At 38.4% G+C, this 26,395-nt stretch overlaps 1 long non-coding RNA gene and 1 pseudogene across 1 annotated transcript in view; both read right to left on the bottom strand.

Annotated features, from left to right (window-relative positions):
* LOC107520779 overlaps nt 1-26,097 on the bottom strand; it is a 113,830-nt gene extending 87,733 nt beyond the window's left edge. The window contains exon 1 of the long non-coding RNA XR_001599403.2: nt 25,877-26,097. This is a non-coding gene — a long non-coding RNA (uncharacterized LOC107520779). The remainder of the gene's footprint in view (nt 1-25,876) is intronic.
* Nucleotides 15,973-16,091, bottom strand: LOC118608943 (annotated as a pseudogene).
* Nucleotides 26,098-26,395: the final 298 nt, after the last annotated feature.

Genomic DNA, 26,395 nt, shown 5'->3' with positions numbered 1-26,395 from the left:
TCTACTTGGTTGATTGGAGAAAGCTGCCTCCAAACTTAAATGGGGCAGAATATCTTTGTAGGCAGCGTAGTGGAAAACTACCTTAGTCGAAATGTGCACACTCTGCAAATGAGAGGTTGCTATTTTCCAAAGAAGTGCCCATAAAATGAGGCGGGAATGGGGGGGACTCACACAACTCTCACCAGTATCTATTACTGTAAAACGCCAGAAGCAATTATGATGTCATGCGCTGTCTAAAATTGGAGTGGTGAAACAGCTTGAGATGCAGTCAGAAATAATAAACCAAATAAAATCCGCCTGGTTTTACTGCTCTGTATTGTTTCTTTACACAGTTATAAGCAGTGAGAAAGGCATCTGCCACATTATAGCCAATTTATTTCTTCTTTATTCTCTCTCTCTTCTTCCCTTCCTTTCTTAAAAAGAAAATATGTGAAGTGGGATTGGTTAGGGATAAATTTCAACAGTTACAGCAGGAGAAAGAGGTGCCATTAGTAAGAAAAACATCTTCCTGGATAGATCCAATGTAACTGAGTGTTGCAAGCCTTGAAAATATCCTCCTGATTAAACTATGCTATCCTGTTTTATACTTACTTTGGCATGAAGTATCTGAGAAAGGAGCAAAGTGGTGAAAAAAATAAAAGAGATGCCTGCCACTCAGGATTCTCTAATAAAATCTACCTACAAAGGTCTGGCTCTCAGACCACATCTGTTGAACTCCAAGGCCAAAAACACCCGATTCCACAGGGATGTTGTTTGCTGTGCCCTTTTGGTCACTGGTAGATTGATTTTCATGTTCTGGCTAAACAAACAGTTAACAACACTGAGCATTGTTTCTTGCTTTGCACTGAAGACCCAATTAGCAAACACAGTCGATGAACAGGTCGAGAGTTGAGGTTCAGACGGGCTCCTCAAGGCTAAACCTCTCTGTCTGAATGGCTTTCTACCGACCTTTGTCCTCATCATAGATGATCTCCCGTAAAACATGTCACCAAACTGCATATGCAGAGCCAGAGAAGAAATAAGTCAAGGTTTATCCAAATATCATGTGTTTCTGCAACCAGCAAATCAAATGGTCCCGGAAAGATCATTATTGATAAAGAATGAACTGCCAGCACAGAAATGTAAAGCTCTGGATCAGAAAAGGCTCTGAGCTGCAGAGGTAGATAAATACATGGTGAATATTTAAAGCAAGCCTGGGTTAAGAACAATTTAAACTGGATGTTACTTTTAACTCATTATAGACCAGCTCTGTGTTAGTGATCCTCTGTTAGTAAGTGATGCGGCATTTTGTCATTGATGACATTTCAGTCTGCCACTATAAATTCACATCAGACTTATGGCTTTCTGAGCCTCCTTGGCAGACTTACAGGCCAATAACATGTCAGAAATGGCAATCTGGCTAGCTGTTTTATAAACCACACATTTTACAGATCACAGTCTTCAAGACGCCAAGAGACTATATGACCCAGATGATAAAGCCGCTAAGGGGCAGAGCTAACAGGATCATGTAAGATATCTGACCCTCAAAATAAACTTGTGCTCATAGGATTTGTCTGTTTGCTTCCCATAAGGTGCTGTTGTGTAGCAGACCCAGAGAGAGAACAAATTATCCACCAAATTCTTCTGTAAGCCAACAGCACCAGTGGCTTAGGGTTCTTTGTCACAGTAGGTAGGTGCACCTAGAGTCATCAGTTGGTTTACTCTACTTTGTCCACATGCTGATGGGCACAGGAGATTCCTAAATTCCAAGAAGTCAACTCCCTTGGAGTCTTTATAGCCTCCAAAACTGATTCCTCTCGAGCACTAGAACAGAGAGTAAGTGATTAGAACAAGGAAGCGAGTGGCCACAGGTGGACTGCTCTTTCCTGAAAGGGCAAATATTTTTCAAAAGCTGGACTTACTCAACCAGAAGCTTTTATGACCAGTTCCAAACATTGCAGACAAAAAAGCAAAACAAACTTGAACAAAGCCAACAGTCACCCCTGACTCACAGTCTAAAAAGCACTCACAGTCTAACTACATAAGCAAACAGTTAAGTCATGCACAGCACTACACCTTAGCACTGGTCTAAGACAATCCCCAGAGCCAATCCCAAATTCTAATGGCTGTTGATTTTAACTCCTTAATATTTTTCTAATCAGTGTCCTTCTCTTCTCTCACCACGATAGTTTCAAGTCACCAATAAGCCTCCATCAATTCTCTCCTATGCAGATGAACTGGTTAAAATGAAGCTAAATGAAATTGTCTGAAACCTACCTAAAGCAGCACAAAGGCCAAGGTCTCTTCATGCAATGTTCTAATAACTTGGTTAGTAACTTGGTTAATAATTCACTTGGTTAGTAACTTGAAATAAACTTGGTTTATTACAGTCAATAATAGAGGCTCCATATCTTCAAGAAGGTGTCACTAAGGAAAACTGCAAATGAATTCTGAAATCAGAATAGCTTTACCTAAATTTGCATCCTAATTTCCTAACTATTTTACAGTTGCATGGTGCCCTTCTACCTTATTGACCCTAATCCTCAAACCCATTCCCACTACTTGGTCGATGGACACACCTAGTCTAATTTATTTTTTCGCACCACACTTCCCTGAGCTTTCTTGTGCTACCTAGAAAGCAGATTCATCCTTATATTATAAAAAGAGAAAGAAACTCATAGAACCTCATTGAAGGCAAGTTTTTGAACCCAAGTATCCCATTGCCTCTAATTCTACCATTAGAGAGTCATTGGTTGAGTTTTTTTGTTTGCTTGTTAGTTTTTTAACCAAAATCACTCAGTTAAAAATAAATACTCAGTGATAACTTACATTTCAATTCATGCAACAGGAGAGGGTTCCCTCACCCTCTTGTTCCATTCAAGCAGGAAGCTTGGGCTCTCCTTTCTGCAACACCTCTGCCTCTTTGGACATAATAACCCCCATCCTATATTTTGGGACTCTTGCGTATGTCCCAGAGGCCACAGGAAAAAAGCAGATATCTCCCAAGAGCAGTTAGATTGCCTCATTGAGGTCCATCACAGGTATCTTCCTTTTGGACGATCTATGAGCTACCTGCAGGCAACTCTCTACGAAACATCTACACGTGAGAATTTAATGAAACTAATAGCTCCACTAGCATGACTTCTCTGACTACCTGACAATGCACAGTATGCCTCACTGGCAGCAAATGGTCTGCCTGTGGTGGCTGGGCTTCTGGGTAACCCTTGTGCACTGCTTGGCCATTTCTATTATCTACCCCACACCCGCTCTCTGCCTGCTTTGCACAACCATCTCCAATTAATTCATGTCTCTCTTACCTCCCCTCAACTAAGGTCACCCATTCTTCCTGCTCCTCCTTTCTCTCATGCAGAGACCCACCTGCTTATAGTGGGCTTGGGAGAGGAGTAGCCTGGCTTTCTGGTTCTTACTCTATCCTCTTTCCAGTTTTCTGGTTATGGCCCTCCTTTCTTAGGACCCACTTTGGAGGTCATAAAAATCAAACGTTACTGTTTCTTGTGGTTCCTAAAAACAATGTGGATACCTTTGATTAACAGGGCAGATATGGGGATGATCATATAAAGGAAGTAGAAAAAAAATAGACATTAATATTTTATAATATTATCTGACCTTACAAGATATTGGCATTTAACACTTGAAGTATTTACCACGCTAGGTACTAGAATAGCCCCTACCTCATAGGGCCAATGAAATTTTAAAATAATAACATATAAAGCATTTAACACAGAGCTTGGCACATAGTAAGTGCATGGTAAATATTAGTTATTGTTATTATTATCAAGAAGAAAGAAACTGAGTTGGAAGTAACATAGGAGAAAATAAAGAACAGGGAAAGACTCCCCCACTGCTCAGGCTTAATAAAAGCCAACAAAACCAGGCCCGCTATCTTGGTTTCCCTTCCCTCCCAGATTCTTCTTTTACTCAGCCTTTCTCTCATGGCAGCCAAGAAGATTCATCCTATTTGCCTGCCACAAATTATTAGATCCCAAGAAAACCCATGTTGTCTGCACTCAAACTCTGGGTTAATTTTTGGCCTATTATTTAAAAATTTCCAGTGGGGATTTTACTGTACCTGAAATTATATCAACACACGCAACAAAAATTCAATATCGACCTGGTATTATGGCAGATAATGCTCCTTCAGAGTGGAAGCATTATGCCTCCAATGACAGGATGCTGAGTGAAGTGGTTCCCTCCAAGCCAGAATAGAGACCCCTTCGACAATGGGTAAATACTACAAAACAATTCATTAGAACCTGAATATAACACACCCTCACCACAGAGAAAGCCAATTTTAAATCATAAATGTCAAGATATAATTAGCTTAAAGGTCAGGTTTAATTACAGTTGTTGAAACTGAAATGTACTAATTACTAAAACCATGTAGGAAAATTATTTTAATGGTTTAGAATGTTTTGTTGGTGCCTTTGTTCTACAGAATGATGGCTCTTGTTGCTTGATGAAAAAAACAGTGACAGTCACTTGCTTCCCTGGGTGGATGGAAGCAGAGAACAGAACAATGTTGATGAAAAAGCTCACAACTCCAAACAGCTCCACAGAATAGTTCTTCCATGTTATTGTATTATTAATCATTTTCTTATAATCGGTGCTTTAGATATAATTTTAATGAAGCTTCAAGGAGAGCTCAATGCATTACACTGTAACAACAAAGGAAGCACATTTATCACTTGGTTTGTAGGTCTAATGGCAAAACAAATCAATAAGTAAACAACTTGTGAAAAAAAATAACTCAATAACTGGAAAAAATTGTTTTACCTGTAGGATTTCTAAGATTTCTACTGAGAATATTTATTGACTCACCTAAATATCTTTGTCGAGTTTTTTTAATCATCTTTTTCCTTTGGGGTTCCAAAAACTAGAAAGTTTAAACAATTGTACATTTAATTTCATTTTGTTTTGTCTCCTGTTTTTTTAAAAGTTGTAATGCCTTTCAAACTTTGCCTCTGTATTAAAAAGAAAATAAAAGAAAATAGCTCCACAAGAAATTTAAGTGATAAGCAATCATAACTATTGGAAGATGCTCATAATTGGTAAAAAAAAAAAAAAAAAAAAAGTATTTTGGGTGATTTGGTCTGAATACTGATGTTTCCCCATAGCAGCGTAGTTCTCATATGGAGATTAGCACTCCCGAAGAGAACTAAAACATCAATTTCAGCAGGAGAGAAAAATTTTAAATTGAGGCAAGAACCTACAGGATGTGTTTTGGTCAAAATGGAGAACAAAGGAGTATGGAAACAGTGTTTTACTATCCAAAAGACACATTGAGGAAGACAGTTTTAGTTAAGGAGGAGAAACTGCATGACACTAAAGCATTTAAATAGCTCCAAAGAACCCACTTGTGACAAAGCAAGCTGAGCTATTCACCAGTAAGCCACAGACAATAGAAGGAGAGTCTGCTCTCTGTTCTAGTTCAATAATGGAAAAAGAAAATGACATTTAATTAAGAGTTGCCTGTCTTCCAGGTACTTATGACATTGAAATCAGTGTGGACATAAGGAATTAAAGCTGACATCAACATAGTTCACCCGAGAAATCATTTACTTAAGATTTACAACTGACTGTAAGAGAAAAGTGAAAATTTATGAAAGGTTTCCATCTGGCAGGCTATATCATTAGCATTCGCACTGATAGTAGCAATGATTTAAATTTCATAATCTAAGTGCAGATATGCATCAAAAGATCCTTCTAAAATATGTCTAATAGCTCTAACTGACTTCTTTATTAGAGTCTGTCTATGAAAAAAATGTCAGATATCAATGAAGAAGTCATCAAATATTAATTACAGTCTATTCAAGCAATGGAAATTTATAATATAGTGGCATCATTGTAGCTGAAACCCCCACCTAAACTCTCTGAAAGGCACAATAAATTAACTACTTTTCATAGCTTTAAAAAATAAAACCCGATTGCCTTGTTTGATCTGATTATAGCAAGCATCTCAAGTCATAACAATGATTATTTTATTAAATATCAATAGCTCTTTGAGGGGCTTGAGACAAGAGAAAATGCAGCCTTTAGCATGCGTTCCTGGCCTATGAATAAATCTTGTTAACAAAGAGGAGGAACTAAGTATAAATCTCCTTCTGCAGGAGAACCACTCTTCCATCTATTTTTCTGAATTAAAGCACGCTTCACTGCAAAATGTCCTCATGTTGTCAGAACAGGACTGTTTACAAAGATAAACCCTCCATACCCTCCCTTGAAACTGTAAATAGGGAAATGCTTAAAACAAAAAGAAATGTGTTTTACGTAGCAGGAAACAAACCCAAAACTTACAGTACCCTCAGATGATAGTGAGTACAGCTTAAAAATATGTTTAAAAGAGATTAATATCATTCCAAGAGTTTCATATAAGATAGTGTAGAAATAAAGAAAAGAGCAAGCATTCCAAAGTCAGGAGGCAGACTAGCATTAAATTTGGTTCCTCTACACTTTAGTTCTGTGACCTTGGGCAAGGTATTTATCCTCTCTAGTCTTCTGTTTTCCATCTCGGAAAACAATGCCTAGCTCATAGGGCTTTAAAATTCTAAGCGAGATCTTATACAGGAAATTCTCAAAACAGTAGTTCACAGGATATTGAGCTATGCAAAGCTTATCATAGCTCTCCACAGAAGTGAAAATATAGTGTGCTCTGTGGAGCTCCTAGACCCTCTAACTGCAGAACTTAGCTCCAGGAGTTGAAGGTATAAGATGTGATACACACTGTTGGCTACCTAACCAGTAGCCACCCAACCCTTTTCCTTGCTAAGGAAATGTCAATTGTTTCTAAATATCTCATGTCACTATGCCCAGGAAAATAGACCCCTACCATAATACTAAGGGATAACTATGATTGGTTTTATGTTGGGTATGTATGGTCATAATTAGTGCTAGTCACCAAATACTTCTGGCTCTCTGCCCTACATGCCCAAGATAGTACTGATTCTCCTGGCTTTTTTTGTGTTTGGATAGGCCCATGTTATTAGTTATAATTAATAGGCCAGAAATACAAGTAACATTGGGATTTAATGAATTATGTGAAACTCTCTTTTCCCTCTGACACGGTAATCAGCTACGTTTAAGATAATAGCTGCTCCCTCATCCTGAGTCTCTGAATGATGGTGTAGAAAGAGACCCCAGCCAATTCACAGTGGACAGGGAGTGTGAGCAATAAATAAAATTTTGTTGATGTAAGCCACTGAGATTCGGGAATTGTTTTGTCCCATAGCAGGCCCTGAGCTATCCCAGCCCATGCAATAGATACTTCCTACCTGGACCTGATGAAATGAATGAGAAAGGAAAGGAGAGAGATGTACAGGGAAAAGACCTCTCTGTTCCAGTTATTTGTACAATTGTGTAAGCACTCAATTCTACCAGAGGCAGGGAGAGTGTATCAAGGCAGAAAGGAAGCAATGCTTGAAATGAATCATGATATTAAATATTTGAGAAGCTTACCAAATTGATTGGGAAGGGTGAAAAACATTTCAGATAGAGTAGATTGAATAAGTAGATGGGGGAAGAGGATGGTACTCAAAGTTATGTCTAAAATAATAAATGATATCAGGAAGTCTTTATACAGTCTTTATGGAATATGGGCTTTATTCAGTGCCAGAGCCTTTTCTACTGTAAATGCAGGACACATAGCCCTGGACAATCCCAGATTTTTAATTAAAAAATAATGACATCATATATCATTGATGGTGGTTGCCACATCATCTGAAGGCTTCAGGAGACAATGCTCCAGAAAGTCTTTGCCAACTGATTTGATTGGCAAGGAAAATGAGACCTATTCACCTATTTTTCAGCCTTACCAATATATTTAATGAGTTGGAAAGGAATCAGGCAGCAAATTGAAAACAAAACAAAACAAAGCAGCATTCTGTGTTTTAGTCGTCGTCTCCTTTGAATGGCGTTTTGTTGGGGATTCTGTCCTAATGAAGAAAAGTAGAGCACTGGAGGTCAGCAGACTCTGGTCAACAGCTCTTCATTCTCAAGAGGAAAAAGACTGAAGAGAAGGCTGCGTGGGCTGAGAAAAGTTGAAAAAGATGGAGTAGGTAGATTGGCCTATGTAAAGTGCTTGAGAGGAAAATAAAAGAAATCTGTCCCATTTGTTTTGTTAATATAAAATCTGCAAAGATGCCCCCTGCACAGATCTTTTCAGTATAAAAGACAAAGAAGTGATAGGAAAACCACATCAGACTGGAAAGCAACCCTGCTCTCACAATGAATTCATAGAGCAACCAGGGGTAATGTCAGCCGCCCTTCAACTTCTCTATCAGTAAACAGGAGGTCAGAGTGCCTTCCGAGAATGGTGACAACCACTTATTGACTACTAATGAGCACCAGACAACCTTCTAAGCATTTTGCATATATTACCAAAGCCAGAGTATACTCCCTTGGAACCAGCAATGGTAAAAAGATATTCCCTTTTTACCCTATTTGTATTATTATCCCCAATGGGCACATGACAAAAACCAAGGCTCAGTAAGATTAAGGAGCTCGTGCTCGCATTATATAAGAAACAATGTCTGGTCCCAAAGCTGATCATAGTAACCACTATGTTCCACAGAAACTGCTAACTGTCAGTTTTCAAATGACAGCCAGGCAGTTGGGCTAAGACTTAAGCTTCAGAAAATGGTATAATTCCCATGTGTCATGGTAACACACCTGTTTAGGAACCTACATTGACAATGCTCTGAAAATGAACACCCTGCAGCAGACTCGACCTGTTCAGTGACCACCGGTGTCCTGCTATGTGCTCGCTGATGTTGGCATACACGGCACTTTATGAGACCTTCGTTGACCTCTTAATGTCACTCCCAATACTAATGGAGTAGTGCATTATCCACAATGGAACTGTGGAAACCTGTGGCAATCCCTGGGAGTGACTCAGAAACATACAGTCAACCTCATCTGGCTGCCATCAGATAAACGAAGAATTTTGGCCGGTTAATCTTCCTGGGGCAACAACATGGATACGGCAGTGCCCCTGTGCCCTGCTGAACTCGCTTGCTCTCTTTTTCAAGAAGTAAACACCCCTTTAGCATTCGCAGATCCTAGATGATTTTACATTGCATCAGGCAAGAAATAGGACATTCTGGAAATGGGCTTTCTCAACATTTGGCACCTCAAACCTAGAGGAAGAAAAAAACCTGGCAAAATTATTTAGAAGAATGAAAGCTATAAGCGTCATTACAAACCCCACTCCAATGGTAAATAACCAAGATTTTATTGGGTGAATGTAATTAGAGACAGATTTCAGTGCCGCTTGGACACAGCTGTTTCTGTCCTGGCACCAGGCTGTTGCTGGATCATTCTGCAGCCAGTGGCGATTTAGCCAATCAGTTCTGCCTCAGTGCACCCAGCTGACCCCCTTCTTCGCTGAGATGATAGACCTGCTTATTAAGACTGCTCAGAATTCCAAAATGAAGTCCCCGAATCTCAAAGGCACCTTGAAATATGCACCTCCAATGGCACACCTATCAGGCCCTATCTTATAGTTGTATTCATTCTGGGTATGTTCATGTGTTAAGAGACCCTTGAAAAACAAATCCTGCAGGCCGCCCGATGCCTTCCTGTTGATGCCAGGTAATGGTTTTTGCTTCTCCTAGAGAAAAAATTAAAATGCAATGTCTGTGATCTATTTTTCCTGAAGGGTGATGTGCAAAGGCCTCTGTCTGCCAATAAGAGAGAGACTGTCTGTAACAAAGAGAGATGCAGGTAGATGCTCAAGGCCTCTTTGTTTTAAAACCATGATTTCTTGCTTTTTATGAATATTTAAAATTGGGGGAAAGCTTGTTTTTCAATGTTCTAAATGTGATAATGTAAAGTAGTGATTGGAGTTCACAATGGACCCAAAGTTTCTGTGCCTCGAGAGAAGCATTAAATGGGGTAAGAACATTCCTGGCCTCAGATAAGTCACATTTTGCTTCTACATGGACATGGTTATAAGCTTCAGACTAAGTGCCTCAGTACCCATCCAACAAAAAAAGAAAGCCTTATCAACCCTTGGGCCCAGTACTCTCCAGACGGGAAAGTCTTCATTTCTACATAGGTCTGGAAACAATAAAAATAGCACCTGGCATTTGTTAAGAGACAAAGGAAAGGAAAACCCTTAGACCAGTCTTTGTCTTTCAGTATTCTGAAATTTCAGTTTCCTTGTCATCAATAGGAATTTCTGGTCAAGAGAGGAGAGGTACCACCAGTGTGCACAGTACCTAAAATAATCCATCTCTACCCTAGACTAGCACCAGAGGACAGGAACTGTTACTCTGGTCATATCCCTTGCCTCAGAATGCTGAGCGCAGAACTGTTCCTCAAAGTTACTCTATAAATATTTATTGGATTGAATTAGAGTAGACATCAATACACTTAATGTCTTTTTCTTAATTTGAAACTGAAGAAGTAGATAACGTTTTTGATAATATTTTTATTTTATAAAAACCTTAAACGTAGTTCTATCTTTGTTTTCAAGGTGACTGCAAACAGAATGACTTCTTAATTCTGTTGGTATTTGAGTCCTAAATACAAGGAGACTGAATATATCACTGTCTATAAGGAGAGAGTCCAGCAAAAAGTCATTAAACAACGATCTCAAGAGGTTACTTGGTCAACTTTTGAGCCAATAACAGCTGCCAAGATCCACCCCTTTCTTTTGACTCAGAAGACATTGTACTTAGATCAACTCCAAACTCCTTACTATATTAAGTACTATTGCTACATAACCAATGACCTCAAATTTAACAGCTTAAAACAACGGTTTATTACCTCACATGGTTTTTAAGTGGTTTAGCTGGATGATTTCAGCTCAGGATACGTCATAAAGGTATAGTCAAGCTGTCAGCTGGAGCTGCAGTGATCTGGTGGCTTGACTGGAAATGGAGCTTACCCACATGACTGTTGACACAAGGCTAAATTTCATCACCACGTAAACGTCTTTGTAAGATCGTTCTCAAGATGGCGGTTGGTTTCCCCCAGAGCAAGTGATCCAAGAAAGAGAGAACACACAACCAAAATGGAAACCTCACTGTCTTTTATAACCTAATTTTAGATGTCACACATCTTAACTTCTGCCATATTCTATTGGTCATACAGACTAACCCAGGTAGTCTTGTGTGAAAGGACCATACAAGAGCTTAACTGAGGCCCTCATGGAGGCTGGCTACCACATTCACTCCCCGAGACCTTAAATGCCCAGCATGATCTTCTCCTTGCCCGCCTCTCCAAATTCACCTCAGGCCACCCTCCCCCATGCAAACTATGCTCTAGTGACATAATCTTCTGACTGTCCTTACAACACCTTGAAATAGTAGCTTCCTCAGTTTGTTTTTATTCGTCCTTTTCTAAATCTGGAATGCTTTTCATTAGTTCTCTAACTGGATAAATCTCTCTCATCAGCTCAAACATTACCTTATCAGTTGGGGCTTCCCAAATGTTCTTTAAAGAATTTCCTCGATCATGCAATACTCTATTATTTATTTCTTTTGTAGCACAATTTTATTTACTTTTATTTGTATATCTACTTGCTTAATGTCATTCTCTAAATATAACAAGCACCATGAAGATAGGGACCTGTCTGCATGTTTATAGTTGTATGTCCAGTGGCAGAAAATTGGCGCTCGATAAATATTTGTTGTCTGAACAAAAGACACAGTCAACAGTTCTTCCCAGTCACCATCTTGTACTCTAACTATTTTGACCCACACCTATACAGTGAACAAGAAGACATTTTTCCTAAATTAGGCACGAAAGAAAATCTTAGGATACCTATTTCCAGCCACATTTCTCCATCTCATGACTCAGCTTCCTCTAAATAGTCATAGGCAATGAGGTCCAAACTGGCTTATCACCCTTGAGATTTCCCATACTACTTTCTGGAGTCATGCTCTCCTTCGAACGTCTCTATAATGTCAACCAGTAATTAACCTATAATCTTCCAGCTAACCTATTCTTTCTTGCTCTGTTGTGCCTCGTATTTAATTTCTATTGCTCAGACCAATATCTTCAGTTAGACAATTCAGTGAATTATGTCTGTGTGTGCTCTCAAACTCAGCAGCACCCAATCATATCAAATTCCTGACCTCTGGGCTCCTCATTCTACAAATGTGTGTCAAGTATGGCTCCGCATCCACGCTAAGCAAGAACTCCCAGGATCCCAGCAGTCAACCATCAGCCTGAATTTGAACATTATAAAAAGTTCAGACAACTGTTTACTCCTTGTTTTTTTTACGGCTTCTTGTTCTCCAGAGATGTTGTTAACATTTGAACTCTCATCTATAGGGTTTTCAAACACTGAAATTCTTTATCTTTCTTCCACTGGTTTTAGTTAGAACGTAAGTGCTGATCTTAATCAGGTGTGGGATATGCAGAAGCACTTTATTGAATGTTCTAATTACTCATTGCAAAATGAAATTTGCCAGTAGATTGAGGTTCTAGTTCAAGCTCTAAATTTATCCTCAGTTTCCTGATCTGTGAAGTAATAATATAAGCTCAGATGCTCTCAGCATCCTTCCTAGGTTCTGTATGTATAATATTACATTACCAAGGCACCTATGATTTTTTCTATCTTTTTTTTATCACCGACCCTTTAAATACTTCAGCAATCAGATGCCAATTCTTTCAGCAACATGATATCCAAAGCCCCATTTTTTCCCCTCTATATGCGCCCCATTGATCCAATAGCCTCCCAGCTCTGCCTGGACCCTTCTCCTTCTTTTCTTGGAGATGTCTTAGAAGCAGCGTCCACAAAGGTGAACAGTTCCCCGCTTTGAGACTTGTCCTAACCTCCAGAGGACTTTGTACAAATCACTGTTGCCAAGGGCACCCCCATTCATTAGCACAGCTCGACTTTCTAATTACTGAGACACAAGTTCTGTCACATTCAGAGAAGGCTAAAGGGTTTCTCTAATTTCCCAGATGTTCCCAATGGCCAGAAAGAAAAAAGAGGAAAAAGAAAGAAATTGAAACTGTTTCAACCTGAAGGCCAAATCTAGACACCATGCCCTCTTTTAACTCATTATTGGAAGCTATTTCCACCTACTTTCCTAAAATCAGTTTCATAAAATCTTTTCTATTCTCTTTGTTTTTGTGGTAAATAAACTGGAAGTCTTGTGAATGTTGACCTATCAGAATGAGAGATAGAGTCACACTCATAGATTGTTAAGTACCTATTCAATAAAAAGGCAAATAGTAAAATAAAATCCTGTACATATTGCATTCTATGTTTTCAACCCATTACCTGAACCTTCTCCACTGCTCTCTGACATATAGATTATTTTGGGTATACGAGTAACCAAAAGATGACACTATATTATCTTTACAAATAAGCAAAGCATCTTATCTTTTTGATAATATTTAATCTAATAATAGTGCCTGAATCCCAGAGTCTTTTAAACTCTTCACACACATACATACACATACCGGACAACATTCCAGGAAAAATTTTCAGTTAATAACTATCACGACACATTTGAAAACATCAGCCTCCATTGCTAAGCAATGACTGACAAGCAAAAGTACAGAAGTAAATAATTTACTATGTGTCGGGTATCTCAGGAAACTCTCTAAGTTTGTGAGAATGATTGGAGGGCGGCCTTTCTGAGTCTAAACCTAGTTTCTCCGCATTCTTTTGAAACAACATGTCAGAAAATACTTTTTATAATCTTCTTTTTTATTAAATCCTCACTGATATTTTTCTATAGAAAAACCAAGAGATATAGTTCAGAGTCTGTGGTTAAAGAAGCCCACTTGTGCGTTCCTATCAGAGGTTTTAAACTAAGAGGATTTCTTCAAAGTCTATCATGAAAGAGTCTTTCAGTTATGCAACATGCCAAGATGAATGGAGTGTCTCAAAATTATCTCCTCTTAAATACCAGTCCCTCCTGTTTCCTCCTGCCACATTTTAGCTATAGTACCATCTGTTAAAATTCCTTATTAATTATTTAACTTTTCCTTTGAGATTGTTAATTGTTGTTAATCAGCCTTCAAGACATGTTAAAGTCAGGCGAGCAAATGAACAACTCAAGGCAGGAAATATATTTTGCAAGCCTGCTTCATTGTCTTAACTCATCCTATTATTTTTAATAAAAAGATGGTTATTTAAAGGTCTGGTTAGAAAAAAATAAGTGATTTGGGGAAAATTTTTTTTTAATATCTTCTTTAAAAAGTGTGTAAAGTAGATATGAGAAATGTGATTTCTTTAGGATTAGATATCTATAGCTTTACATAGACATAGATTACAGATTAAGGCTCTATATAAAAATCATTTGCTTTACGATAACAGAATTAAGCAAATCGTTTTACTTTATTGAATATATCAAACTATTTCATAAATTAAATACCAGCTGCTTTACCCTGAAAGAGAATATATATCATGTATCCCAAATGCTAAAAAAGAGATATTAGTTTTAAAAAGAAAAGGATTAAAATGGCAAAAAAAAAAATGAACAAGTAAAATTTTTAAATCTTAATTTATTGAAAACATTCTCATTTTTATTTCAGATTTTCCTACAAGCAGAACCTGTGACATGCCATGTGTTTTTGTATTGCCTAAGAATGTTCCCCAAAACTCAGTTCCTTTCTCCCTGTATAATTATTATGGCTTCATCTGCTTCTATAGTATTTACTTGCATCCATGGCTTAAATTATCACTGATATGGCTCCCCAGATAGTTTTTCAAGTGTCCGCAAGACAGTTCTTCTTGGAATTCATGCCAATATATCAAAAACCAATCTCATCATCTTCTACTTCAATGAGCCCAGCTTCGTCACAATTTCCCTACCATAGACGTAGAAATTACTATCTTTATGTCTTTCCAGATTGACATTCTTGATGATAATTTTTCATGTACCTATTACTTTTGTCTACGTACTAGTTTTTCAATACTGCACATCTCAGTAGTATGGTTTTTCTTCTTTTTCAGTATTCAGCCAGTACTTAGTCCCTAACTATTGTTATATGAAACCTAAATTGTTCCAACTGCTACTTTCTGGTCTCTAATGGCTGACTCCAAAAGAACTTGCTGAAAGATGTCAAAGCTATATACATGGTAGCTCTCCAAGGAAGAGGTCTTCTTTCAGAGTTTTTTCCAGTTTCCTGAGCTTTCTCTGCTCATGATTATGGCAGTGACCCACTGTTTCCTCTACTGAAACACTCAGAAAAATTGCATTTTCCAGCCTTCTTTGCAGCTGGCCATTTGAATGAGTTCCAGCCAGTAGAGGGAATGAGAATGATATAATCATCTTTGCTGCCTGGTGCTTAAAAACATCCCACAAGAAACCCCATATGTTTCTGTGATTATGTTGGTGGCCACCTATTCCAGAGGTATAGCTAAAAGATAATGAAGAGCTGATGTACCTACATTACACTGCAGTAGAGGAAAGAAAGAAACATATTAGTGTTCAATCCCTAATAGTCAGGGTTTCTTGTTACAGCAAGTAGCATTAGTTCCTACTACCTCATTCTACCACCAATACACAGGCCCTCAGGAGAGACAGCTGAAGACTTTGGGAGCACAAAATAAGTCCTTTTCTTAATCTATATCCATTCAAAATGAGAGCCAAAATCTGGAGAATAAGATAGGCCATCAAAATGGATCCAGAACAAGAAATTATAAGGATATGTGACCCTGCAAAGGACATACTGCTCAACCAATCATTGACAATAAGGCTTAGCTAGCTTCCAACGCTTTATGTCCAAACCTGCTTGATCTTGTCAGTAACCACAGGACAGGCTGTCGTCATTCTATAAATATTTATCATTTCAATTCTACAATGACTAAGAAAATCTCCACAGGAATCATCCCATGTCGTCATTGAAATAAAATGTCAACATTCTACCCTTTCATGGCCTACTTGTTTTCTTTTTTCTTTATTTCTTTTTTTCTTTTTCAGGCTAGGCAACCCTTGGTTGACCTCACAGATTGCAAGGACCTTGTCAGCTCACAATCTCTTATTTTTTTATTTTTTTTTATTTTTACGCCTACAGCACCTGGTCTTCCTAGGTGGTCTGCTATCCAAGTACTAACCAGGCCCAACTCTACTTAGCTTCCAAGATCAGACAGGATTGGGCTTATTCAGGGTGGCATGGCCATAGACCCGCTTGATTTCAACTCTCTTCTAATTCTCTTCAAACTGACTCCTTGGTTTGACTCTGCCTGGCTCTGGGTTTCAGCTTCTTCTGGAAGCACCGCACTTTAGGTTTCCTTGGGCTCCAGGCTTGGCAGCATGTGGCCAGCCCAGGGCTTGCTCCACAGCCAGTCTGGGCTTTGGGAAATCCAGCCTGGACTTTGAGGCCCAGGGGCACAACAGGCGCCCCTTATTAGTTCTGAGGCACATCAGTGCCCCTTGTTGGGACTCTTAACCCTGCCTACACGTCTGTCAAGATCCCCGTCATTAAATCATCTTCAAAATAGCAACTGAGATTTCTGTTTGTTTGTTTTCTGCCAGAAACTTAGCTAATAAAATAATTTTTTTTTAATAAACAGCAACAAACAATGGAAGCATTAAGCAATGGTCTTTGTAGATTTGGCCATCATTAATCTGGAAACGTGTGATTTAATCAGAACACCTAATTTAAATTAAAAAAAAAAATAGCACAACTACCAAGTGATTAAAAAGTAGTTCAAAGCCATTTTGAATCTCCACAATATAAGATACAGATATGGGGGAAAGCAAAAGGCTACACAGGGAGTGTACAGATGCAGAATTTGGGAAGGTTTTTAGCAAGAAGTTCCCCCCCCCCCGCCCCTGAGAATTCAAAAAGTCGATGACATTTCCTATTCTTAAAAAAAAAAATTAAAATTAAAAATTAAAAAATAAATACCTCACTATGCTGCTTCTGTTGTCATTTCAAAAGAACTAACTTTTGAAATAGGGTTATTTATAAACACTGTTGCCCTGGTTCTTCAACCAAACCTATCTGAGGTTGGAAAAGGCCAATTCTTCAACCAGGGAGTGAATAATATCTCTACCTTTAGGCTTCCAGAAACTCTGAAAGCCTTTCTCCCAGTAGATGCTTCTTTGTAGTTGACACCCCAGACGGGCCAAAGTGTGTCATTTTCTCTGAAAACAATGAAGGATTTTTATGTTTTGATATGCAATGTGTATCACATAGATGAGACAAGAATCAGCTTTTTTTGTTTGTTTGTTTGTTTTTTACTTCAAAGCACATTGTCTCTCTGCCAAGCAAAGAATAATGAACTTTTCTCAGTAACTATACACAAGGTGCAGGGTTAAAGTATTTTTTTGCATGCAGTTAAAATCAAGCAATGATTCAGTGAAAAAAGTTCCCCATGAAATGGCTTTTAGATGTACTTATTTATTGTTTGTACAAGCATTAATCTTGAGAGGATATGCTCATCCAGTCACTAGCATTAATATCTTTCCAAGCCACAATTAACTCCTATTGAAAATTATGTTTTCATGATTATTATGGAACTTAAACATGTTTATGGACAAAGCCAGTTTACTCATTTGAACTGGGCATCTCTTACAGAACAATCTACAATAATGTAGAGAAAAACGTTCCCCACAATCTATCACCAATGCAATGCCAAGTCAATGTTCTATGGATGAAGGGGAGGAGTAGGGAACTTCCAAGATATTCTTGCTTCCTTCAAGAGAACACTGTGATATGTGTGTTCAGAGAGTGTGTGTGCATGTGTATGTGTGTAACATCCCAATATTCTTGGAATATACTATATATTCTAATATGGAGCCAAAATACAGCAGAAATATTTCTATAAAAGCATGTGGTCTTTTTGGATGTAGCTATCAGAACACTCTAAAGAAAAACAGCACAATTACTAAAGTCATTAAAAAGTACTTCGAACTCATTTGTAACCCACCACACCACCAATATGTTCTCTCCCATTCTCTATACTTTCTCACCTTCATCTGCTACCAAAAGTGATTTTTTTTTTTCAAATGGCCTAAGATTTCCCTCTTCACAAAGTATCTATGGCTTCTGCATATACCATTAATGTAGACTGGCCTGATATTTCTATTAGCCAACAATTTCTTTTTGGGAGTAGAGAGAAGAAGCTGAAAAATTGAGGATAATAATACATGTAATCAGTTTTTCCCTAACGCTAATGCTAATTTTTAAATAAGTGTCATCTAAAAGTTGTGAATTGTTACTCTAATCAACTTTCTATTGTGAAAAACAGAAACCCATAAAACTAGCTTGAGAAAAATGGGGGAAGAGGGTACAATAGGGAGGGTGTTACTGCAAGGATACAATGGGCATTCTTTGAACATCCAAAGGCAGGAAATTAAACATAGTTGAGCTTCTGTGGAAATTGTAAATTCAGAAACTGAGTCTTCTCTTCCTGTTTCTCAAGGGCCCATCTCTATATCTGATTATGTCCTCTGTTTTCCACTTTTATTTTCCTAAGTTTCTCTGTTTACTCATTTTATACATGTCTATATTGGGGACCTCAGCCTCTGATCTTTCAGATTGGGTTCTCTTAGTCAAAACTACCATCTACATATCTTAGTTCCATTTCCCAAGATCAGCTACTAGGGAAACAACGGGTTCAGTGGTCTTGGGAAGTGAGGAAACCCTGGTGCAATTAGCTATAGCTGGGAAGCATAATACTTCTACTTACAAAAAAAATATAGCCTACTTTCCAGCCACACCTTTAGAATTCTGAACTCCAATTGAGAACTGGCAACATAATCCTGATGCTTGACATGGACTTGTGATGTGTTAGGTGGATCATCTCATTCACCATCCATTCTAATTTTCTTTGTATGCTGCAGAAAACTAAAAGCTACATTTTGCAGACTCCCTTGAAGAGAGGTTTCTGAATATAAACTACTTTCCACTAAATTAGAAGTTTTTAGAAGGTGAGCATGAGGTGGAGTTCTTCCTTCTGCTTGGACTTTGCCACTGCAAACACAGTCATGGAAACACTGGAACTCACTGTAGCAAGATCTGATATCCACTCCCTAGTCTCATGTGAGTGGGGGTAAAGGAAGTCAGGAAGCTGGCCAATGTGATGTGTTCCTGAGGATACAGTTCCCATGGCAGTCTCCTGATTCCCCACATTTCTGGCAAGGGGAGCAGCTTCCCTATTAGGCCAGTCTAGTGGGCTTGTTCTGGAGGTCATTCCCAGGGGTCTAGGCATGTCTAAACCTCATAGTCTTCTAAAGATTTTGTTAGCACCTAGATCCTTATATTAAACCTCTTTCTGCTAAAAATAACCATAATGGTTTCTATCTACTACTACTGAGTCACTGGGCCCAGATCAATAGGATTCAGTGTCCCAGTTAAAATCTACAGGTGAGAATAAGATGAACAGTTAGAGAGTGTCTCATGGGGATTGGGAACACCCTGAGATAACCAAGAGGCTTAGTCTGCATTCCATTTGGCTATCCTGTAGAGGATATCTTTGGATAGAACCATATAAAGTATTACACAAGTGACCTCTGTTAAAGAAAAAACAGAATCAGATTGTAGTTAAAGCGATTGAAACAGATTTTATTCATAAACTATCACAATAATGGAAAAGAGACCTCAATTCCAAGTACAAGAAGGAAAAGTAGAGATATATAGCAAAGAAGCAGAATGAAATGTCAGTGGAGGAAAAGTTACTAAGAGGAAACATCAGGGATGGGGTTGGGGTGGGGGGATTCTGGTTAAACAGACTAAACAGGATTCTTGCTGAAGGCAAACCAGGGTGAGTGGATATCACTTTGGGGGTTGGGGGGAGGAGTTGTGCAGGGTGAGGAATTTGACCAGATATCAAGGATAACCAGACACTGAGGGTGGAGGGTTCTTTCTAATCTGACTTAATAAAATTTTGCTAAAATCTGGTGATGCAAAGTAGAACATAGAAGTTCAAAGGTCAAGGCCTCATTGAGAAGAGGGTTTAGAGGAACTGAATTAAAGTTTGTTCAAGAATATATACTTTGTCTCCTCCACCCAAGGTGTACCAGTCTCAATTCTTATAGTGGGAGCTCTAAGGAAATGAAAGAGTAAGCCAAATCTCTTGGTAATTATTTAAATGATTGTCCCACTTAGAAATCTACAAGAGACTGACAGAAAAGTTTAAACTGAAAGGGGGAAAAAATCATCCTCTCTGCAACAGCAAAATGACCACCATGTTGAGAACAACTTTAGAAGGCACAGAAACCACGGTAACAGATTAAAAGCTAGACAGGTGTATGACTAGCCAGGGTAACAACAGTAGGTAAGTAAAATTCAGGTCAGGAGACACTCAGAATAAATAGGGAGAGTATTCACTCTCTCCTCAATCAATGGTGCAGCCCAGCCCACCTGGTCTGAGCCTCACAGTCATGCCTATGGTATCAGTACATGGTCATATAACTAACCTGGCAGGTGAAAACATTCCCATTATTTTCCTTGGAAATGTAACACATATCTTAAGGAAGATTCAATCAGATGCTTTCTTATCGGGGTTCTAGAATAATGTCAGAGGTAAAGGCACACACATATGTGAACTTGAAAAACAAGAAGAACATGCATTAACACAAACATATTTAGAATTAAGGGAAGAACAAAAGGACTTAGAGACATATAAAAGAAAAAAATGAGAAAGATTATTTTAAAAAGGAAAGAGGATAAGAATGGCAATGGTAAAAAGGAGTTCGTTAAACAAAATTTATTGAGTGCCTACTATGTTCCAGACATTTTTCTGGAGATATTGCAGTGAATAAGAGATACAAGGATAAAAGAGGTGGCAGGTGAAGAGATGTAAGAGATTCTGACAGCAAGTCAGGCTACAATCAATGAAGGGAATTTATGAAGCAGTATCGACACTGTCCTTTAGTAAATAGGGAACCATAGAATTTTTATATTTTAATTTCAGAGAGATAATTCTGGTCCATGCTAGAACTGAATTAGAAAGAGATAGGACTCGCAGTAGATGAAAGAGTTAAAGGGCTATTGCAATGGTCTGAGTTACAACCATTATCATCATCATCACCACCATCGTAACTTGATCCTGGAAAATTACTTTCATCACTTTCTATCTCGGATAATTAGATAGCATTAATCATGTAAATGTAGAATAGGAAGTGTTTCCTGTTTTGATTTTGGGCGTTGAAGGGAATTCAGAGAACTGAATGGGCTTAATAAAAATATTTTCCAGACGGAGAGAAATCAAACCATCGGTTTATGCAGAGCACATACAGCTGGAGGTTTGGAGTTTCCCTTATTTTAAGTACTCCCATTTTACTAACTGTCTTCTCCTGGCAAGAATTTCCTCCAAGAAAATAGAATTCCCTGAAACTGTCACAGGAGTTTTCATAATCTTGCAGGATAGTAACAGGTCAGATCCCTGAGGTAGAGATGCTTCCAAACAGGCTTTTAAGTCAAGTCAAAGTAAACGAGGTGTCTGTGTCCAAATATAGCCAGTGTAGAATCAGGACCCAATACAAAGCCCAATATCTAAAATGAATCTGAAATAACTACAATATTCTACAGAAGTTTCATTATAACTTCTGGACTGGGTATAACATGTTACTTACCCCACCACACCATGTCCTTCTCTACCTTGCCCAGCCTACCAGCAATATTATCCCCAGATGCACACACCACATGATCCCTGTACCTCTGACCATAGTTTATTAGACCAGAAGTAAATACCTGAACTAAACTGGGCTATTAGATTCTCACTCAAGAAACAGCTCTCCTGGGAAAAATTAAGACAGTTCATTCTAAAAGTTCTTAAAAACACAAGGGTTGAGGGCTACCATTTTGAGGTGGCCTATTGTGAAGAACTATAGCAGGAAGTTGAATGACAGAGAACCTGGACTTTTATCAGAGAAAAATCAAGCAGATCTACAGCACAAATGATAGATCACACACCCAAGAACAAGAGAGGTCGAAGCAGCAGTTGTCTGACTTTGTTCCAGTTCCTTAGAACTTCCCAACAATCCAAGGCCTCAGAGGCCAGAAACATTAATGTGTGGATGCTCCTAGTCTTCCCCTTCCATTTCTCCTAGTACTTCAGAAAAGTGTATCTCTTTGCTAACTAGTCTTCTTTTAAAATGAAAGCATAAGTGAAATTCTGGCACGATGAGGGGAAACTAGGAAGAATGCTTGCTTGAGTCAGAAAAGGAAAAAAAAACCAGAGAACATGGACAAAGAGAAAAAATGTTGGGAGCACTGAGTGGCTTCCTGAGGTGGTTTGTTGACGTGAAAGACTCTGGAAAGGTCTGGAGGTCAAGAGAAATCAAAGGGGTATTTGTAAAAGTGTTGCTATGGGTTACAAATTAGGTTATTTTAAATCATCTATGAAAGACCCAAGAAAAATAATATTCTTGTTTAATATATTTTTGGTGCTAGATTGTGCTGGTATAAAAATGACTGGAAAGTGATACACAGAACACAGGTTTCCTAGACTTATAATGGTTACACTTACATTAAATTTTCTGTTTTTTAAAGCTAAATTCGGAAAATTCCAATTTCTTTTTCTGAATCCTTCTTTAGATATCATCTTAAAAATTTCAAGATTGAATCCCGAACTTACTTCATTTGCTGTACCATCTCCCCACCCTTTGCTGTAATCAGGGCTAGGTATCCTTGTTTCTATTTCATAGAGAGAGAAACCAGAACTCTGAAATTTTATTTGGAATGGGGAAATATGGAATTTGACAATCTTTTTCCTCAGCCTGACCATCTTTTAATTTAGATGGAGCTTTAATATTTGTTGAAAGTGAAAACAAATGGATAAATATGAAATAGTGAAATAAGTATTAAAACTGTTTCTGGCTTTTAATTCCCAGTTTCCTGCAGACCAGCTCCCTCTTACATGTCCCCCCCCCCCCGCCCCCACACACGCACACACTAGTCAATGTTCCCTAAATTTAATGATATCAAGTTCACTGCCGTTTAAGTATTTCTTCATTCAATGGCTGGGGAAATTGTCATTGGTATGCAAACTGGTCTCAGGCAAGGAACATTACTCTTTAATCTCCTAATTTTAATTGGTATGCCATCATGCAGACTGGGGCTGCTAATGGCCTAGTTTGTAGATTAAGACCAGCAGACCTGAACTGCGGTATGCCATTAGTTACAAATAAAAAGAGGAAAAACACTGAACAATGATAAAAGAGGCCATTTCAAATCAGAGAGAAGATGATTCTTCCTCATCTTCTCTGAGGATCATGACCCTATTTCAATGTCCATTCGTAACAGGATTCGGATTAATGTTTTCTGCTTGGTCAGATAATTTCAGAACAGTTGTTAAATTGAAATGATTTGCTGTGTATATACCAATGTTATTGGCTGGCCCAGGAAATGTTGCTGAACAATTTGCTCACAAGTGACATTGTTTCAACTGATAGAGCTGTTTCTTTCACTAGGAAATAAAAAATTCTTTTAAATGAAAAGAATCTTTCACAATTAATGCAAAGCATATTTTTCTTCAATGAAATTAACTATCATTATTACTTCCAGGGTCTTTTCACCCTCCAATGATAGTCTAACATATGTTAATCTTTCATAGAGTTCACACATATATATGTCACCAGTGAAGAAAAGGAAAGTTTCAAGTGAAAAAAGAAATTTATGTTTAGACAGTAAGATAGATGATTGATATATAGACAGAAGATATATAGAGAGATGATAGATAATAAATAGATAATAGATAGATAGAGAAATGACAGATAGATGACAGATGATAGATAGTAGATAGATAAAAAAATTAATAGTTAGTAGATAAAAAAAATAGAGATAGATGATAGTAGATAGATAAAAATAGATAGTAGATAAATAAAAAGATAGATAGATAGATAGATAGATAGATGATTGATAGATAGATAGATAGATAGATAGATAGATAGATAGATAGATAGATGATAGATAAATAGAGAGGATAGGATAGATAAGAGTGAGAGAAATACAGAGAGAGATAGACAAGAGTAGGGAGAGGAATTATGAAACAGTATTAGAACAGTCTAAGTAAGAGGTTAGACTCTTCACTGCCCAGAAGGAGTAAATAAGGACCATTGCCAAGAGTAAACCAAAAAAAAGTAAGTTACATTACTCTGAAAACAAAACAAAGGAAATAAAATATAACAATATATTAACACCTCTGAGAGTTGAGTTGTGTCCCTAAAAAATATAGTGAAGTCAATATCTATAAATGTGATCTTATTTGGACGTAGGACCTCTGCAGATGGTTAAGTTATGAGGAGGTCATTAAGGTGGGTCCTGACACAACGTGACTGGTGTTCTTACGAGAAGAGAAGTTTCGACAGAGACCGACATTCACTGCAGGAGGATGATGTGAACACACAAAAAGAGGAAATGGCTATGTGACTAAAGCGATGTGCCTACAAGCTAAGAAACACTAAGGATTGTCAACAAACATCAGAAACTAGAAAAAGCAAGAGACGATTCTCCCCTAAAGCCTTCAGAGGTAGTGTGGCCCTGCCGACACCTTGATCTTGGACTTCTAGCCTCGAGAACTATGACAATAAACTCTTGTCAAAAGCCACCCAGTTTATGGTACTTCGTTACCGCAGCCCTGGCAAACTCACACGATGCCTCTCTTGATTCTGTCCTTATTCTAACCTACCTATGGTCCCTCCTCTTCTAAGGAATTCGGTTTAACATAAATTCAAAGAAATAACAGAAAGTGACCTTGAGACATTTCATAAATCATCTTATTTCATCCTTAAACAATCCTGAAAGCACATCATCACTGGAGCTCTGAGATGTTGAGTATCTTGCCTAAGAAAACACAGCCAGAAAGTACTAGAGCTGGGATTTGAACCAATGCCCAACCAGCTCCTACATAAAGCATTCTACCATATCACACTAGCTGTAACAATTTTTCGGGGTGAGCAAGACAAAACACAAATATTTCTGGTGTCTGGCAAATAGCCATAACATTTCAAAGCTAATGCTGCTATAGAATGTGTAGAATGGAAGATTCTGGTGACTGAAGAGAAGGGTAGGTGTGGGAACTGGTGAAGTGAGAGATTGAGAGGGTTCCCAAGGTCTTCCTCCTCCTCGCCCTCTGAGGCCAGGGCTCAGGATTCCTGGGCACTAACCCTGGGATGGAGAAAGGCACAGTGAGGGCTGACTTGCCCTTCTACTACGAAATTTATGCTCCTCCTCACTCTACGCCGGAGATCTACCTTAGCAATGAGAAATTAAAAAACGGTGTTTAAGGTGTTTTTGTAGAGACTGGACTTTAATCAGATATCTGAGCCCATTTCTGGAGCTGGTATTATAAATAGAGCAGGATGCCCAGAAACTATGCCCAAAGCATGAAGAGCCACCGGAGGCATCTAGGTAAGTACAAAGGTGGAGAGAACAGAGGCAGGAAGTGCCTCCCTTCCTGCCAAGAAAGAGGGGGGAGGCTGCAGCTCCCCCAGCACAGGAGGGTATTTAAGGCGGTTCAAGTGTCCCAGGGGCCACAGGAGAAAAAGTACTCTACAGGGCCTTCATCCTTCTACAGCCACAATGACTAAAAATCAGCATCAGCATTGGGAGCCTGTTGGGATGGTTTGCTGTTTTGTTTTGTGGCAATGATAAACTTTGTGCTTCTGAGAAACCTTCCGAAAATAATTGACAACTCATGCAATAAAAAAACAATTAAACTTTCATGTAAGTAAAATAATACTAACTTCTAAAATAATAATAATAACCATTGTATAGTTCATGATTTTTACATATCAGGCCCTGAAGTAAGTGCTTCACAAGCACCAAATCATCGAATCCTCTCAGCAATACAATAAAGCAGTTGTTCTTATCTTCATTTTATGGCCGGAGAAACTGAGGCTCAAAGAGAATAAACGAACTTGCTCAAGGCCAACAGAAAATGGCAAAGCCAGTATGCAACCCTAGATTTATTTGATCCTAATGGTCATGTTCTTTCCCTTAAGAATGAAAAACTTACCTTTGGATGGAGAGGTTAGATAAGTAGATGGGGAGCTGATCCACCCTGCATGAGGCTCCTTATTTCAGCTCACGTATTACAGGCTCCTTGGCCTCCAGGGATGAATTAGAGCTAGGAAGGTGAGAAGGGAGGAGAAATAACCTGAGTCATGAGCAGAAGAGTCTTCATTTTTTGCACGAACTTTATTAACTTTACAGCACCCGAAGCTTAGGGAATGGCACTGTCTCACGACAAAATAGCATGTTCATGGAGCTCCCCCAAAGCTCCAGATCCACCAAGGGCACACATGAGATTACCAGGCCTGACCAAAAGAGTAAGAAAGTCCCTCTTGTTTTTCCTACTCAAGCCAAAGTTACAGATGATGAATACAAGGCTCCAAAACATGCATTTTCAGAAGGCGCGTCTCTGTTATCAACGAAAACAAACGGTTCTCAGCCTTTTTTTCCCAACTGAGCCAAAAGTTATTGCTGACTCAATTTTGACAATCACTTCCAGAAAGTTACAAGGAGATGGTGAACT

Source organism: Rousettus aegyptiacus, unplaced genomic scaffold, assembly GCF_014176215.1.
Source record: "Rousettus aegyptiacus isolate mRouAeg1 unplaced genomic scaffold, mRouAeg1.p scaffold_m13_p_10, whole genome shotgun sequence".
Lineage (NCBI taxonomy): Eukaryota > Metazoa > Chordata > Mammalia > Chiroptera > Pteropodidae > Rousettus > Rousettus aegyptiacus.
This window is presented reverse-complemented; position numbering and strand designations above follow the sequence as displayed.